Source organism: Elephas maximus, chromosome 13 (assembly GCF_024166365.1).
Source record: "Elephas maximus indicus isolate mEleMax1 chromosome 13, mEleMax1 primary haplotype, whole genome shotgun sequence".
In the NCBI taxonomy this organism is placed as follows: Eukaryota; Metazoa; Chordata; class Mammalia; order Proboscidea; family Elephantidae; genus Elephas; species Elephas maximus.
The window spans coordinates 100,111,945-100,128,095 of NC_064831.1; the positions used below are offsets into that span (position 1 = coordinate 100,111,945).

A 16,151-nucleotide genomic window follows, 5' to 3' on the forward strand; every position below is an offset into this window, starting at 1 on the left:
CTCGTGCACGGATCCGTGCCTGTGGACACAGATTCGGCTTCCTCGTAGACATTAGCCGGGGCTGATCAAATGAATAGCCCGTTCTTGGCTGGGACTTCCTGAGTACTTTTCTCCATTCGGAGTCCTCTATGCCTTGTCTTGATCTGGCACGCGTCTGCCTTTCTGTCAAGGGTCAGCAGTCTCACTAATGGGCGAGAAGTGTGTGTCTTGATTTCGTCCCTCTTTTGGGCTATATGGGGAAAAAGCATAGCTGTTAGGCAATGAATGTCTCTCGTCTGATGTCTGACTTACTTCTTTGCCCTTCCTCAAAGGATTGCAAGGTCGAAGCCTGTTTTCCTGCTTTCATGAGGGTCAAGCTACTCCCCGGGAAACCGGAAGAGGATGTGCGAACCTTCTCATCCTGCGTGATTGCGGGCTGGATGGACGATATCGGTGGTGAGGAACTTGAAGACTCAGGTGATTTCTCCCGGGGATTGAGATGTCTCGGGTCAACGAAGACACCTCAACTTGTCTCCAAGAGAGATGATGACATAAAAATCATGCTCAATAGGATCCCGCTGAGGCCCAGAGAGAAACTCCTTTTCCCTAACGTTAATGATCTGCTTCAGAGTGGACCCCCGTTTGGATCCCTTTTTCCTCCACCAAGTGATCAAAAACTCCTCCCTGACCGATTTTGGTCATGCTGATTCCTTGGCTCTTTTCGTCTTTTTCTGTCATTTGGAAAGACCTGCTTTCAGGAGATTCACCACCGAAAGAACTCAAGGTGAGTGAATGATGGCGGTTCTCCCTTGTCTCTGGTGACACTTAGACAAGTGAAAATGGAGCCCAAGAGGCAGTCGGGTTTTGTGGAAAAGCTGAGACGTGTCCCCTGCTTTGAGCTTGACCTGACCTATTGACCAAGTGGCGGTGATATGCACGGGTGGATAGTTAGGAAGCACAGGAACCTAGAAGAATTTCCACTTGAGTAATTTTTGATCGTCCGGTTCCCAGTCGGGTATGTCTACGGAATTTGAGAATATTTTCAACTCTCAACTCTTTACGGGATGGGAGTGTGTAGCAGCTCTACTGGAGAAACCAGAGAGACTTGCCCTAGTTGAAAGCCTGTGTCAGTTGCGACTGGACTCTTAGGATCTCCAGGGCGTCTTTCCCAGACATCTTGGTATTGGATGAAGACTGGAGTAGCCTGATACCTCGCTGTAGCATTCAAGAAAAGGCAGCAGCACCACTATCTGAGTCAAAAAGCTAATGCCAGGCTCAATACCATTCGGTACGTGGGTCGCGAGCGTCATGACTAGTTTCAGGTTCATACCACAGGAGGTCAGGATCTGCTGACAGCCTAATCAGGCAATGCAGGCATAACTGCTGCCTTCCACATGTGGAAAGATCATTTTCTTGACAGATCTTTGGAATCTTGTAGAGATTCCATAGAACTCCTTTTCCGTGTGCCCCACGGGATCCTCTGATGCTTGATATACGGGAGGAGATGTGTTCCCTCTCTGGGGATTATTGGGGCCTGAGGTAGATTCGATTGTGTCTCTCCATGGCTCAGTGGTGAAACGAAAGCGTTGAAGGACTGTGGCAATTTTAACAAGTGTTGGCAGAATTCTTGGAAAGCTATTCTTTTCCAAATGTCCTCCAGCTGATTTGAAGATCCCCCGGTGCTGGGGACTCTTGGGTGCCATTTCCCGGGAGTCCGCACACATTGGACAGTGCCCGTGGACGCATAGTTGGCTGCCTTCAACACATCAGTCAGGCTTAAGCAATGGCAAAGGCTCCTTTTGCCTGGGTCCTCCTGTAAATTTGTGCTACATCCAGAGACCTCTCTGCCTTCTTCTGAATATTGCATGATTCTCTCCTTCTGTCATGGGTCAGCAGACTCCCCAGTGGGTTGCAAATGGCTCTCTTGATTTTGTCCATGTGTTCGCGAATGTCTGGCTGAAAGCCTAGCCTTAGGGAAGTGAGTTTCTCTTCTGGGATCTCTGTCTTACTGATTTCCCCTTTTCAAAGGGTTAGTGAGGTCGATGTCTCTTGTCCTGCTTTCATGGGGGTCAAGCCAACTGCCCGGGAAACTGGAAGATGATGTGTGAACGCTCTCATCCACTGTCCTTCCTGGGTGGAAGGAAGACATTTGTGGTAAGCATCTTCAGGTCTCAGGGGATTTTTCCTGGGGAGTGATATGGCTGGGGTCAATGATGACATAATCTGTCTGGAAGAGAGATGATGACCTAAAAATCATGCTCAGAGAGGTTATGCTGAGGCCCTGTGGGAAAGTCCTTTGGCCCAGCCTTACAGATCTTCTTTAGAGCGGACTCCCATTTTGATTTCTTTCACCTGCACCAAGTAATCCAAAAGACCTGGGTGGCCGATTTTGGTCAGGTTGATTCCTTGGCTCTTTTCCTCTTTTTGTGTCCTTTAGCAAAACCTGCCTCCGAGGAGTTCACCGTTGCGAGGACAAAAGGTGAGGGATTTCCCGTGATTTGCCCTGGCCCCATCTGACACTTAGGCAAGTGAGGATACACCACAAAAGGCAGTAGGGTTTGCTGACAAGGCTGAGGCATGTCCCCTGGTGTGTGCTTGACCTTGCCTGGTTGACTAAGTGGCGGTGACGTGCGTGGGTGGATACTTAGCAATCAGAGAATCCTGAAACATGTGCGCTGGAGTCATCTGCGATAGCCTGGGTCCAAGTCCGATACGGCCTACCGAAATGGGAGAAACGGCCAACTAGAACAATGTATTTTCCCAAGATATTTATGAGATGTGAATGGCTCAGAGCTCTACAGGAGACTGGTCAACTTGCTGTAATTGAAAGCGTGTGTCAGTTGCGGCTGGACTCGCAGGATTTGCAGGTCGCTTTTCCCGTGAATCTTGAAATTGGATGAGCGACTCAGTAGTCTGATAGCTGGCTCCAGCTTTCAAGTAAAGGTAGCTGCACAGATAACTGCGTAGAAAATCTAAAGTCAGGGTCGATGCCAGGTGTGAAGGGGACACGAGGGTCAGGAGCACTTTCAGGTTGATGCCACAGGAGGTCATGTTTCCCTGGAGCTCTAGACAGTGAAAGCAGGCGTAAGTGCTGCCTTGCACATGTGCAAAGATCCCTGTTCCTACAGAGTTGGTTGGAATCCTGTAGAGGTTCCATAAGACTCCTGCTCTCTTTGTGCCAAGGAATCCTCTGATGGTTGATAAACAGGAGGAGATGTGTTCCCTGTGTTCCCATTCTTTGGGAATGAGGTGGCCTTGACTGTGTCTCTCCATGGCACAAGGGTGAAATCAAACTCTGGAAATGCCTAGTTGGTTTTGGGGCCAAATTCTTGGTGAAAGCACTCTTCCGAGTGTCCCACAGCTCATTTGAAGATCCCCAGTTTTGGGAACCCTTGGATGTCATTTCCTGGAAGTGCTCGTGCACGGATCCGTGCCTGTGGACACAGATTCGGCTTCCTCGTAGACATTAGCCGGGGCTGATCAAATGAATAGCCTGTTCTTGGCTGGGACTTCCTGAGTACTTTTCTCCATTCGGAGTCCTCTATGCCTTGTCTTGATCTGGCACGCGTCTGCCTTTCTGTCAAGGGTCAGCAGTCTCACTAATGGGCGAGAAGTGTGTGTCTTGATTTCGTCCCTCTTTTGGGCTATATGGGGAAAAAGCATAGCTGTTAGGCAATGAATGTCTCTCGTCTGATGTCTGACTTACTTCTTTGCCCTTCCTCAAAGGATTGCAAGGTCGAAGCCTGTTTTCCTGCTTTCATGAGGGTCAAGCTACTCCCCGGGAAACCGGAAGAGGATGTGCGAACCTTCTCATCCTGCGTGATTGCGGGCTGGATGGACGATATCGGTGGTGAGGAACTTGAAGACTCAGGTGATTTCTCCCGGGGATTGAGATGTCTCGGGTCAACGAAGACACCTCAACTTGTCTCCAAGAGAGATGATGACATAAAAATCATGCTCAATAGGATCCCGCTGAGGCCCAGAGAGAAACTCCTTTTCCCTAACGTTAATGATCTGCTTCAGAGTGGACCCCCGTTTGGATCCCTTTTTCCTCCACCAAGTGATCAAAAACTCCTCCCTGACCGATTTTGGTCATGCTGATTCCTTGGCTCTTTTCGTCTTTTTCTGTCATTTGGAAAGACCTGCTTTCAGGAGATTCACCACCGAAAGAACTCAAGGTGAGTGAATGATGGCGGTTCTCCCTTGTCTCTGGTGACACTTAGACAAGTGAAAATGGAGCCCAAGAGGCAGTCGGGTTTTGTGGAAAAGCTGAGACGTGTCCCCTGCTTTGAGCTTGACCTGACCTATTGACCAAGTGGCGGTGATATGCACGGGTGGATAGTTAGGAAGCACAGGAACCTAGAAGAATTTCCACTTGAGTAATTTTTGATCGTCCGGTTCCCAGTCGGGTATGTCTACGGAATTTGAGAATATTTTCAACTCTCAACTCTTTACGGGATGGGAGTGTGTAGCAGCTCTACTGGAGAAACCAGAGAGACTTGCCCTAGTTGAAAGCCTGTGTCAGTTGCGACTGGACTCTTAGGATCTCCAGGGCGTCTTTCCCAGACATCTTGGTATTGGATGAAGACTGGAGTAGCCTGATACCTCGCTGTAGCATTCAAGAAAAGGCAGCAGCACCACTATCTGAGTCAAAAAGCTAATGCCAGGCTCAATACCATTCGGTACGTGGGTCGCGAGCGTCATGACTCGTTTCAGGTTCATACCACAGGAGGTCAGGATCTGCTGACAGCCTAATCAGGCAATGCAGGCATAACTGCTGCCTTCCACATGTGGAAAGATCATTTTCTTGACAGATCTTTGGAATCTTGTAGAGATTCCATAGAACTCCTTTTCCGTGTGCCCCACGGGATCCTCTGATGCTTGATATACGGGAGGAGATGTGTTCCCTCTCTGGGGATTATTGGGGCCTGAGGTAGATTCGATTGTGTCTCTCCATGGCTCAGTGGTGAAACGAAAGCGTTGAAGGACTGTGGCAATTTTAACAAGTGTTGGCAGAATTCTTGGAAAGCTATTCTTTTCCAAATGTCCTCCAGCTGATTTGAAGATCCCCCGGTGCTGGGGACTCTTGGGTGCCATTTCCCGGGAGTCCGCACACATTGGACAGTGCCCGTGGACGCATAGTTGGCTGCCTTCAACACATCAGTCAGGCTTAAGCAATGGCAAAGGCTCCTTTTGCCTGGGTCCTCCTGTAAATTTGTGCTACATCCAGAGACCTCTCTGCCTTCTTCTGAATATTGCATGATTCTCTCCTTCTGTCATGGGTCAGCAGACTCCCCAGTGGGTTGCAAATGGCTCTCTTGATTTTGTCCATGTGTTCGCGAATGTCTGGCTGAAAGCCTAGCCTTAGGGAAGTGAGTTTCTCTTCTGGGATCTCTGTCTTACTGATTTCCCCTTTTCAAAGGGTTAGTGAGGTCGATGTCTCTTGTCCTGCTTTCATGGGGGTCAAGCCAACTGCCCGGGAAACTGGAAGATGATGTGTGAACGCTCTCATCCACTGTCCTTCCTGGGTGGAAGGAAGACATTTGTGGTAAGCATCTTCAGGTCTCAGGGGATTTTTCCTGGGGAGTGATATGGCTGGGGTCAATGATGACATAATCTGTCTGGAAGAGAGATGATGACCTAAAAATCATGCTCAGAGAGGTTATGCTGAGGCCCTGTGGGAAAGTCCTTTGGCCCAGCCTTACAGATCTTCTTTAGAGCGGACTCCCATTTTGATTTCTTTCACCTGCACCAAGTAATCCAAAAGACCTGGGTGGCCGATTTTGGTCAGGTTGATTCCTTGGCTCTTTTCCTCTTTTTGTGTCCTTTAGCAAAACCTGCCTCCGAGGAGTTCACCGTTGCGAGGACAAAAGGTGAGGGATTTCCCGTGATTTGCCCTGGCCCCATCTGACACTTAGGCAAGTGAGGATACACCACAAAAGGCAGTAGGGTTTGCTGACAAGGCTGAGGCATGTCCCCTGGTGTGTGCTTGACCTTGCCTGGTTGACTAAGTGGCGGTGACGTGCGTGGGTGGATACTTAGGAATCAGAGAATCCTGAAACATGTGCGCTGGAGTCATCTGCGATAGCCTGGGTCCAAGTCCGATACGGCCTACCGAAATGGGAGAAACGGCCAACTAGAACAATGTATTTTCCCAAGATATTTATGAGATGTGAATGGCTCAGAGCTCTACAGGAGACTGGTCAACTTGCTGTAATTGAAAGCGTGTGTCAGTTGCGGCTGGACTCGCAGGATTTGCAGGTCGCTTTTCCCGTGAATCTTGAAATTGGATGAGCGACTCAGTAGTCTGATAGCTGGCTCCAGCTTTCAAGTAAAGGTAGCTGCACAGATAACTGCGTAGAAAATCTAAAGTCAGGGTCGATGCCAGGTGTGAAGGGGACACGAGGGTCAGGAGCACTTTCAGGTTGATGCCACAGGAGGTCATGTTTCCCTGGAGCTCTAGACAGTGAAAGCAGGCGTAAGTGCTGCCTTGCACATGTGCAAAGATCCCTGTTCCTACAGAGTTGGTTGGAATCCTGTAGAGGTTCCATAAGACTCCTGCTCTCTTTGTGCCAAGGAATCCTCTGATGGTTGATAAACAGGAGGAGATGTGTTCCCTGTGTTCCCATTCTTTGGGAATGAGGTGGCCTGGACTGTGTCTCTCCATGGCACAAGGGTGAAATCAAACTCTGGAAATGCCTAGTTGGTTTTGGGGCCAAATTCTTGGTGAAAGCACTCTTCCGAGTGTCCCACAGCTCATTTGAAGATCCCCAGTTTTGGGAACCCTTGGATGTCATTTCCTGGAAGTGCTCGTGCACGGATCCGTGCCTGTGGACACAGATTCGGCTTCCTCGTAGACATTAGCCGGGGCTGATCAAATGAATAGCCTGTTCTTGGCTGGGACTTCCTGAGTACTTTTCTCCATTCGGAGTCCTCTATGCCTTGTCTTGATCTGGCACGCGTCTGCCTTTCTGTCAAGGGTCAGCAGTCTCACTAATGGGCGAGAAGTGTGTGTCTTGATTTCGTCCCTCTTTTGGGCTATATGGGGAAAAAGCATAGCTGTTAGGCAATGAATGTCTCTCGTCTGATGTCTGACTTACTTCTTTGCCCTTCCTCAAAGGATTGCAAGGTCGAAGCCTGTTTTCCTGCTTTCATGAGGGTCAAGCTACTCCCCGGGAAACCGGAAGAGGATGTGCGAACCTTCTCATCCTGCGTGATTGCGGGCTGGATGGACGATATCGGTGGTGAGGAACTTGAAGACTCAGGTGATTTCTCCCGGGGATTGAGATGTCTCGGGTCAACGAAGACACCTCAACTTGTCTCCAAGAGAGATGATGACATAAAAATCATGCTCAGTAGGATCCCGCTGAGGCCCAGAGAGAAACTCCTTTTCCCTAACGTTAATGATCTGCTTCAGAGTGGACCCCCGTTTGGATCCCTTTTTCCTCCACCAAGTGATCAAAAACTCCTCCCTGACCGATTTTGGTCATGCTGATTCCTTGGCTCTTTTCGTCTTTTTCTGTCATTTGGAAAGACCTGCTTTCAGGAGATTCACCACCGAAAGAACTCAAGGTGAGTGAATGATGGCGGTTCTCCCTTGTCTCTGGTGACACTTAGACAAGTGAAAATGGAGCCCAAGAGGCAGTCGGGTTTTGTGGAAAAGCTGAGACGTGTCCCCTGCTTTGAGCTTGACCTGACCTATTGACCAAGTGGCGGTGATATGCACGGGTGGATAGTTAGGAAGCACAGGAACCTAGAAGAATTTCCACTTGAGTAATTTTTGATCGTCCGGTTCCCAGTCGGGTATGTCTACGGAATTTGAGAATATTTTCAACTCTCAACTCTTTACGGGATGGGAGTGTGTAGCAGCTCTACTGGAGAAACCAGAGAGACTTGCCCTAGTTGAAAGCCTGTGTCAGTTGCGACTGGACTCTTAGGATCTCCAGGGCGTCTTTCCCAGACATCTTGGTATTGGATGAAGACTGGAGTAGCCTGATACCTCGCTGTAGCATTCAAGAAAAGGCAGCAGCACCACTATCTGAGTCAAAAAGCTAATGCCAGGCTCAATACCATTCGGTACGTGGGTCGCGAGCGTCATGACTAGTTTCAGGTTCATACCACAGGAGGTCAGGATCTGCTGACAGCCTAATCAGGCAATGCAGGCATAACTGCTGCCTTCCACATGTGGAAAGATCATTTTCTTGACAGATCTTTGGAATCTTGTAGAGATTCCATAGAACTCCTTTTCCGTGTGCCCCACGGGATCCTCTGATGCTTGATATACGGGAGGAGATGTGTTCCCTCTCTGGGGATTATTGGGGCCTGAGGTAGATTCGATTGTGTCTCTCCATGGCTCAGTGGTGAAACGAAAGCGTTGAAGGACTGTGGCAATTTTAACAAGTGTTGGCAGAATTCTTGGAAAGCTATTCTTTTCCAAATGTCCTCCAGCTGATTTGAAGATCCCCCGGTGCTGGGGACTCTTGGGTGCCATTTCCCGGGAGTCCGCACACATTGGACAGTGCCCGTGGACGCATAGTTGGCTGCCTTCAACACATCAGTCAGGCTTAAGCAATGGCAAAGGCTCCTTTTGCCTGGGTCCTCCTGTAAATTTGTGCTACATCCAGAGACCTCTCTGCCTTCTTCTGAATATTGCATGATTCTCTCCTTCTGTCATGGGTCAGCAGACTCCCCAGTGGGTTGCAAATGGCTGTCTTGATTTTGTCCATGTGTTCGCGAATGTCTGGCTGAAAGCCTAGCCTTAGGGAAGTGAGTTTCTCTTCTGGGATCTCTGTCTTACTGATTTCCCCTTTTCAAAGGGTTAGTGAGGTCGATGTCTCTTGTCCTGCTTTCATGGGGGTCAAGCCAACTGCCCGGGAAACTGGAAGATGATGTGTGAACGCTCTCATCCACTGTCCTTCCTGGGTGGAAGGAAGACATTTGTGGTAAGCATCTTCAGGTCTCAGGGGATTTTTCCTGGGGAGTGATATGGCTGGGGTCAATGATGACATAATCTGTCTGGAAGAGAGATGATGACCTAAAAATCATGCTCAGAGAGGTTATGCTGAGGCCCTGTGGGAAAGTCCTTTGGCCCAGCCTTACAGATCTTCTTTAGAGCGGACTCCCATTTTGATTTCTTTCACCTGCACCAAGTAATCCAAAAGACCTGGGTGGCCGATTTTGGTCAGGTTGATTCCTTGGCTCTTTTCCTCTTTTTGTGTCCTTTAGCAAAACCTGCCTCCGAGGAGTTCACCGTTGCGAGGACAAAAGGTGAGGGATTTCCCGTGATTTGCCCTGGCCCCATCTGACACTTAGGCAAGTGAGGATACACCACAAAAGGCAGTAGGGTTTGCTGACAAGGCTGAGGCATGTCCCCTGGTGTGTGCTTGACCTTGCCTGGTTGACTAAGTGGCGGTGACGTGCGTGGGTGGATACTTAGCAATCAGAGAATCCTGAAACATGTGCGCTGGAGTCATCTGCGATAGCCTGGGTCCAAGTCCGATACGGCCTACCGAAATGGGAGAAACGGCCAACTAGAACAATGTATTTTCCCAAGATATTTATGAGATGTGAATGGCTCAGAGCTCTACAGGAGACTGGTCAACTTGCTGTAATTGAAAGCGTGTGTCAGTTGCGGCTGGACTCGCAGGATTTGCAGGTCGCTTTTCCCGTGAATCTTGAAATTGGATGAGCGACTCAGTAGTCTGATAGCTGGCTCCAGCTTTCAAGTAAAGGTAGCTGCACAGATAACTGCGTAGAAAATCTAAAGTCAGGGTCGATGCCAGGTGTGAAGGGGACACGAGGGTCAGGAGCACTTTCAGGTTGATGCCACAGGAGGTCATGTTTCCCTGGAGCTCTAGACAGTGAAAGCAGGCGTAAGTGCTGCCTTGCACATGTGCAAAGATCCCTGTTCCTACAGAGTTGGTTGGAATCCTGTAGAGGTTCCATAAGACTCCTGCTCTCTTTGTGCCAAGGAATCCTCTGATGGTTGATAAACAGGAGGAGATGTGTTCCCTGTGTTCCCATTCTTTGGGAATGAGGTGGCCTTGACTGTGTCTCTCCATGGCACAAGGGTGAAATCAAACTCTGGAAATGCCTAGTTGGTTTTGGGGCCAAATTCTTGGTGAAAGCACTCTTCCGAGTGTCCCACAGCTCATTTGAAGATCCCCAGTTTTGGGAACCCTTGGATGTCATTTCCTGGAAGTGCTCGTGCACGGATCCGTGCCTGTGGACACAGATTCGGCTTCCTCGTAGACATTAGCCGGGGCTGATCAAATGAATAGCCTGTTCTTGGCTGGGACTTCCTGAGTACTTTTCTCCATTCGGAGTCCTCTATGCCTTGTCTTGATCTGGCACGCGTCTGCCTTTCTGTCAAGGGTCAGCAGTCTCACTAATGGGCGAGAAGTGTGTGTCTTGATTTCGTCCCTCTTTTGGGCTATATGGGGAAAAAGCATAGCTGTTAGGCAATGAATGTCTCTCGTCTGATGTCTGACTTACTTCTTTGCCCTTCCTCAAAGGATTGCAAGGTCGAAGCCTGTTTTCCTGCTTTCATGAGGGTCAAGCTACTCCCCGGGAAACCGGAAGAGGATGTGCGAACCTTCTCATCCTGCGTGATTGCGGGCTGGATGGACGATATCGGTGGTGAGGAACTTGAAGACTCAGGTGATTTCTCCCGGGGATTGCGATGTCTCGGGTCAACGAAGACACCTCAACTTGTCTCCAAGAGAGATGATGACATAAAAATCATGCTCAATAGGATCCCGCTGAGGCCCAGAGAGAAACTCCTTTTCCCTAACGTTAATGATCTGCTTCAGAGTGGACCCCCGTTTGGATCCCTTTTTCCTCCACCAAGTGATCAAAAACTCCTCCCTGACCGATTTTGGTCATGCTGATTCCTTGGCTCTTTTCGTCTTTTTCTGTCATTTGGAAAGACCTGCTTTCAGGAGATTCACCACCGAAAGAACTCAAGGTGAGTGAATGATGGCGGTTCCCCCTTGTCTCTGGTGACACTTAGACAAGTGAAAATGGAGCCCAAGAGGCAGTCGGGTTTTGTGGAAAAGCTGAGACGTGTCCCCTGCTTTGAGCTTGACCTGACCTATTGACCAAGTGGCGGTGATATGCACGGGTGGATAGTTAGGAAGCACAGGAACCTAGAAGAATTTCCACTTGAGTAATTTTTGATCGTCCGGTTCCCAGTCGGGTATGTCTACGGAATTTGAGAATATTTTCAACTCTCAACTCTTTACGGGATGGGAGTGTGTAGCAGCTCTACTGGAGAAACCAGAGAGACTTGCCCTAGTTGAAAGCCTGTGTCAGTTGCGACTGGACTCTTAGGATCTCCAGGGCGTCTTTCCCAGACATCTTGGTATTGGATGAAGACTGGAGTAGCCTGATACCTCGCTGTAGCATTCAAGAAAAGGCAGCAGCACCACTATCTGAGTCAAAAAGCTAATGCCAGGCTCAATACCATTCGGTACGTGGGTCGCGAGCGTCATGACTCGTTTCAGGTTCATACCACAGGAGGTCAGGATCTGCTGACAGCCTAATCAGGCAATGCAGGCATAACTGCTGCCTTCCACATGTGGAAAGATCATTTTCTTGACAGATCTTTGGAATCTTGTAGAGATTCCATAGAACTCCTTTTCCGTGTGCCCCACGGGATCCTCTGATGCTTGATATACGGGAGGAGATGTGTTCCCTCTCTGGGGATTATTGGGGCCTGAGGTAGATTCGATTGTGTCTCTCCATGGCTCAGTGGTGAAACGAAAGCGTTGAAGGACTGTGGCAATTTTAACAAGTGTTGGCAGAATTCTTGGAAAGCTATTCTTTTCCAAATGTCCTCCAGCTGATTTGAAGATCCCCCGGTGCTGGGGACTCTTGGGTGCCATTTCCCGGGAGTCCGCACACATTGGACAGTGCCCGTGGACGCATAGTTGGCTGCCTTCAACACATCAGTCAGGCTTAAGCAATGGCAAAGGCTCCTTTTGCCTGGGTCCTCCTGTAAATTTGTGCTACATCCAGAGACCTCTCTGCCTTCTTCTGAATATTGCATGATTCTCTCCTTCTGTCATGGGTCAGCAGACTCCCCAGTGGGTTGCAAATGGCTGTCTTGATTTTGTCCATGTGTTCGCGAATGTCTGGCTGAAAGCCTAGCCTTAGGGAAGTGAGTTTCTCTTCTGGGATCTCTGTCTTACTGATTTCCCCTTTTCAAAGGGTTAGTGAGGTCGATGTCTCTTGTCCTGCTTTCATGGGGGTCAAGCCAACTGCCCGGGAAACTGGAAGATGATGTGTGAACGCTCTCATCCACTGTCCTTCCTGGGTGGAAGGAAGACATTTGTGGTAAGCATCTTCAGGTCTCAGGGGATTTTTCCTGGGGAGTGATATGGCTGGGGTCAATGATGACATAATCTGTCTGGAAGAGAGATGATGACCTAAAAATCATGCTCAGAGAGGTTATGCTGAGGCCCTGTGGGAAAGTCCTTTGGCCCAGCCTTACAGATCTTCTTTAGAGCGGACTCCCATTTTGATTTCTTTCACCTGCACCAAGTAATCCAAAAGACCTGGGTGGCCGATTTTGGTCAGGTTGATTCCTTGGCTCTTTTCCTCTTTTTGTGTCCTTTAGCAAAACCTGCCTCCGAGGAGTTCACCGTTGCGAGGACAAAAGGTGAGGGATTTCCCGTGATTTGCCCTGGCCCCATCTGACACTTAGGCAAGTGAGGATACACCACAAAAGGCAGTAGGGTTTGCTGACAAGGCTGAGGCATGTCCCCTGGTGTGTGCTTGACCTTGCCTGGTTGACTAAGTGGCGGTGACGTGCGTGGGTGGATACTTAGGAATCAGAGAATCCTGAAACATGTGCGCTGGAGTCATCTGCGATAGCCTGGGTCCAAGTCCGATACGGCCTACCGAAATGGGAGAAACGGCCAACTAGAACAATGTATTTTCCCAAGATATTTATGAGATGTGAATGGCTCAGAGCTCTACAGGAGACTGGTCAACTTGCTGTAATTGAAAGCGTGTGTCAGTTGCGGCTGGACTCGCAGGATTTGCAGGTCGCTTTTCCCGTGAATCTTGAAATTGGATGAGCGACTCAGTAGTCTGATAGCTGGCTCCAGCTTTCAAGTAAAGGTAGCTGCACAGATAACTGCGTAGAAAATCTAAAGTCAGGGTCGATGCCAGGTGTGAAGGGGACACGAGGGTCAGGAGCACTTTCAGGTTGATGCCACAGGAGGTCATGTTTCCCTGGAGCTCTAGACAGTGAAAGCAGGCGTAAGTGCTGCCTTGCACATGTGCAAAGATCCCTGTTCCTACAGAGTTGGTTGGAATCCTGTAGAGGTTCCATAAGACTCCTGCTCTCTTTGTGCCAAGGAATCCTCTGATGGTTGATAAACAGGAGGAGATGTGTTCCCTGTGTTCCCATTCTTTGGGAATGAGGTGGCCTTGACTGTGTCTCTCCATGGCACAAGGGTGAAATCAAACTCTGGAAATGCCTAGTTGGTTTTGGGGCCAAATTCTTGGTGAAAGCACTCTTCCGAGTGTCCCACAGCTCATTTGAAGATCCCCAGTTTTGGGAACCCTTGGATGTCATTTCCTGGAAGTGCTCGTGCACGGATCCGTGCCTGTGGACACAGATTCGACTTCCTCGTAGACATTAGCCGGGGCTGATCAAATGAATAGCCTGTTCTTGGCTGGGACTTCCTGAGTACTTTTCTCCATTCGGAGTCCTCTATGCCTTGTCTTGATCTGGCACGCGTCTGCCTTTCTGTCAAGGGTCAGCAGTCTCACTAATGGGCGAGAAGTGTGTGTCTTGATTTCGTCCCTCTTTTGGGCTATATGTGGAAAAAGCATAGCTGTTAGGCAATGAATGTCTCTCGTCTGATGTCTGACTTACTTCTTTGCCCTTCCTCAAAGGATTGCAAGGTCGAAGCCTGTTTTCCTGCTTTCATGAGGGTCAAGCTACTCCCCGGGAAACCGGAAGAGGATGTGCGAACCTTCTCATCCTGCGTGATTGCGGGCTGGATGGACGATATCGGTGGTGAGGAACTTGAAGACTCAGGTGATTTCTCCCGGGGATTGAGATGTCTCGGGTCAACGAAGACACCTCAACTTGTCTCCAAGAGAGATGATGACATAAAAATCATGCTCAATAGGATCCCGCTGAGGCCCAGAGAGAAACTCCTTTTCCCTAACGTTAATGATCTGCTTCAGAGTGGACCCCCGTTTGGATCCCTTTTTCCTCCACCAAGTGATCAAAAACTCCTCCCTGACCGATTTTGGTCATGCTGATTCCTTGGCTCTTTTCGTCTTTTTCTGTCATTTGGAAAGACCTGCTTTCAGGAGATTCACCACCGAAAGAACTCAAGGTGAGTGAATGATGGCGGTTCTCCCTTGTCTCTGGTGACACTTAGACAAGTGAAAATGGAGCCCAAGAGGCAGTCGGGTTTTGTGGAAAAGCTGAGACGTGTCCCCTGCTTTGAGCTTGACCTGACCTATTGACCAAGTGGCGGTGATATGCACGGGTGGATAGTTAGGAAGCACAGGAACCTAGAAGAATTTCCACTTGAGTAATTTTTGATCGTCCGGTTCCCAGTCGGGTATGTCTACGGAATTTGAGAATATTTTCAACTCTCAACTCTTTACGGGATGGGAGTGTGTAGCAGCTCTACTGGAGAAACCAGAGAGACTTGCCCTAGTTGAAAGCCTGTGTCAGTTGCGACTGGACTCTTAGGATCTCCAGGGCGTCTTTCCCAGACATCTTGGTATTGGATGAAGACTGGAGTAGCCTGATACCTCGCTGTAGCATTCAAGAAAAGGCAGCAGCACCACTATCTGAGTCAAAAAGCTAATGCCAGGCTCAATACCATTCGGTACGTGGGTCGCGAGCGTCATGACTAGTTTCAGGTTCATACCACAGGAGGTCAGGATCTGCTGACAGCCTAATCAGGCAATGCAGGCATAACTGCTGCCTTCCACATGTGGAAAGATCATTTTCTTGACAGATCTTTGGAATCTTGTAGAGATTCCATAGAACTCCTTTTCCGTGTGCCCCACGGGATCCTCTGATGCTTGATATACGGGAGGAGATGTGTTCCCTCTCTGGGGATTATTGGGGCCTGAGGTAGATTCGATTGTGTCTCTCCATGGCTCAGTGGTGAAACGAAAGCGTTGAAGGACTGTGGCAATTTTAACAAGTGTTGGCAGAATTCTTGGAAAGCTATTCTTTTCCAAATGTCCTCCAGCTGATTTGAAGATCCCCCGGTGCTGGGGACTCTTGGGTGCCATTTCCCGGGAGTCCGCACACATTGGACAGTGCCCGTGGACGCATAGTTGGCTGCCTTCAACACATCAGTCAGGCTTAAGCAATGGCAAAGGCTCCTTTTGCCTGGGTCCTCCTGTAAATTTGTGCTACATCCAGAGACCTCTCTGCCTTCTTCTGAATATTGCATGATTCTCTCCTTCTGTCATGGGTCAGCAGACTCCCCAGTGGGTTGCAAATGGCTGTCTTGATTTTGTCCATGTGTTCGCGAATGTCTGGCTGAAAGCCTAGCCTTAGGGAAGTGAGTTTCTCTTCTGGGATCTCTGTCTTACTGATTTCCCCTTTTCAAAGGGTTAGTGAGGTCGATGTCTCTTGTCCTGCTTTCATGGGGGTCAAGCCAACTGCCCGGGAAACTGGAAGATGATGTGTGAACGCTCTCATCCACTGTCCTTCCTGGGTGGAAGGAAGACATTTGTGGTAAGCATCTTCAGGTCTCAGGGGATTTTTCCTGGGGAGTGATATGGCTGGGGTCAATGATGACATAATCTGTCTGGAAGAGAGATGATGACCTAAAAATCATGCTCAGAGAGGTTATGCTGAGGCCCTGTGGGAAAGTCCTTTGGCCCAGCCTTACAGATCTTCTTTAGAGCGGACTCCCATTTTGATTTCTTTCACCTGCACCAAGTAATCCAAAAGACCTGGGTGGCCGATTTTGGTCAGGTTGATTCCTTGGCTCTTTTCCTCTTTTTGTGTCCTTTAGCAAAACCTGCCTCCGAGGAGTTCACCGTTGCGAGGACAAAAGGTGAGGGATTTCCCGTGATTTGCCCTGGCCCCATCTGACACTTAGGCAAGTGAGGATACACCACAAAAGGCAGTAGGGTTTGCTGACAAGGCTGAGGCATGTCCCCTGGTGTGTGCT

At 49.2% G+C, this 16,151-nt stretch overlaps 10 non-coding genes across 10 annotated transcripts; all 10 read left to right on the top strand.

Annotated features, from left to right (window-relative positions):
- Positions 1 to 485: 485 nt before the first annotated feature.
- On the top strand, positions 486 to 566 carry LOC126057862 (small nucleolar RNA SNORD115). The gene has a single exon (XR_007512934.1). It is a non-coding gene; the product is annotated as a small nucleolar RNA SNORD115 (small nucleolar RNA).
- Positions 567 to 2,183: 1,617 nt separating this feature from the next.
- On the top strand, positions 2,184 to 2,261 carry LOC126057797 (small nucleolar RNA SNORD115). The gene has a single exon (XR_007512869.1). It is a non-coding gene; the product is annotated as a small nucleolar RNA SNORD115 (small nucleolar RNA).
- Positions 2,262 to 3,879: 1,618 nt separating this feature from the next.
- LOC126057874 (small nucleolar RNA SNORD115) lies at positions 3,880 to 3,960 on the top strand. The gene has a single exon (XR_007512946.1). It is a non-coding gene; the product is annotated as a small nucleolar RNA SNORD115 (small nucleolar RNA).
- Positions 3,961 to 5,577: 1,617 nt separating this feature from the next.
- LOC126057798 (small nucleolar RNA SNORD115) lies at positions 5,578 to 5,655 on the top strand. Its single transcript, XR_007512870.1, has one exon. It is a non-coding gene; the product is annotated as a small nucleolar RNA SNORD115 (small nucleolar RNA).
- Positions 5,656 to 7,273: 1,618 nt separating this feature from the next.
- LOC126057544 (small nucleolar RNA SNORD115) lies at positions 7,274 to 7,354 on the top strand. Its single transcript, XR_007512624.1, has one exon. It is a non-coding gene; the product is annotated as a small nucleolar RNA SNORD115 (small nucleolar RNA).
- Positions 7,355 to 8,971: 1,617 nt separating this feature from the next.
- Positions 8,972 to 9,049, top strand: LOC126057799 (small nucleolar RNA SNORD115). The gene has a single exon (XR_007512871.1). It is a non-coding gene; the product is annotated as a small nucleolar RNA SNORD115 (small nucleolar RNA).
- Positions 9,050 to 10,667: 1,618 nt separating this feature from the next.
- Positions 10,668 to 10,748, top strand: LOC126057886 (small nucleolar RNA SNORD115). The gene has a single exon (XR_007512958.1). It is a non-coding gene; the product is annotated as a small nucleolar RNA SNORD115 (small nucleolar RNA).
- Positions 10,749 to 12,365: 1,617 nt separating this feature from the next.
- LOC126057800 (small nucleolar RNA SNORD115) lies at positions 12,366 to 12,443 on the top strand. Its single transcript, XR_007512874.1, has one exon. It is a non-coding gene; the product is annotated as a small nucleolar RNA SNORD115 (small nucleolar RNA).
- Positions 12,444 to 14,061: 1,618 nt separating this feature from the next.
- Positions 14,062 to 14,142, top strand: LOC126057899 (small nucleolar RNA SNORD115). Its single transcript, XR_007512972.1, has one exon. It is a non-coding gene; the product is annotated as a small nucleolar RNA SNORD115 (small nucleolar RNA).
- A 1,617-nt stretch (positions 14,143 to 15,759) lies between these two features.
- Positions 15,760 to 15,837, top strand: LOC126057802 (small nucleolar RNA SNORD115). The gene has a single exon (XR_007512876.1). It is a non-coding gene; the product is annotated as a small nucleolar RNA SNORD115 (small nucleolar RNA).
- Positions 15,838 to 16,151: the final 314 nt, after the last annotated feature.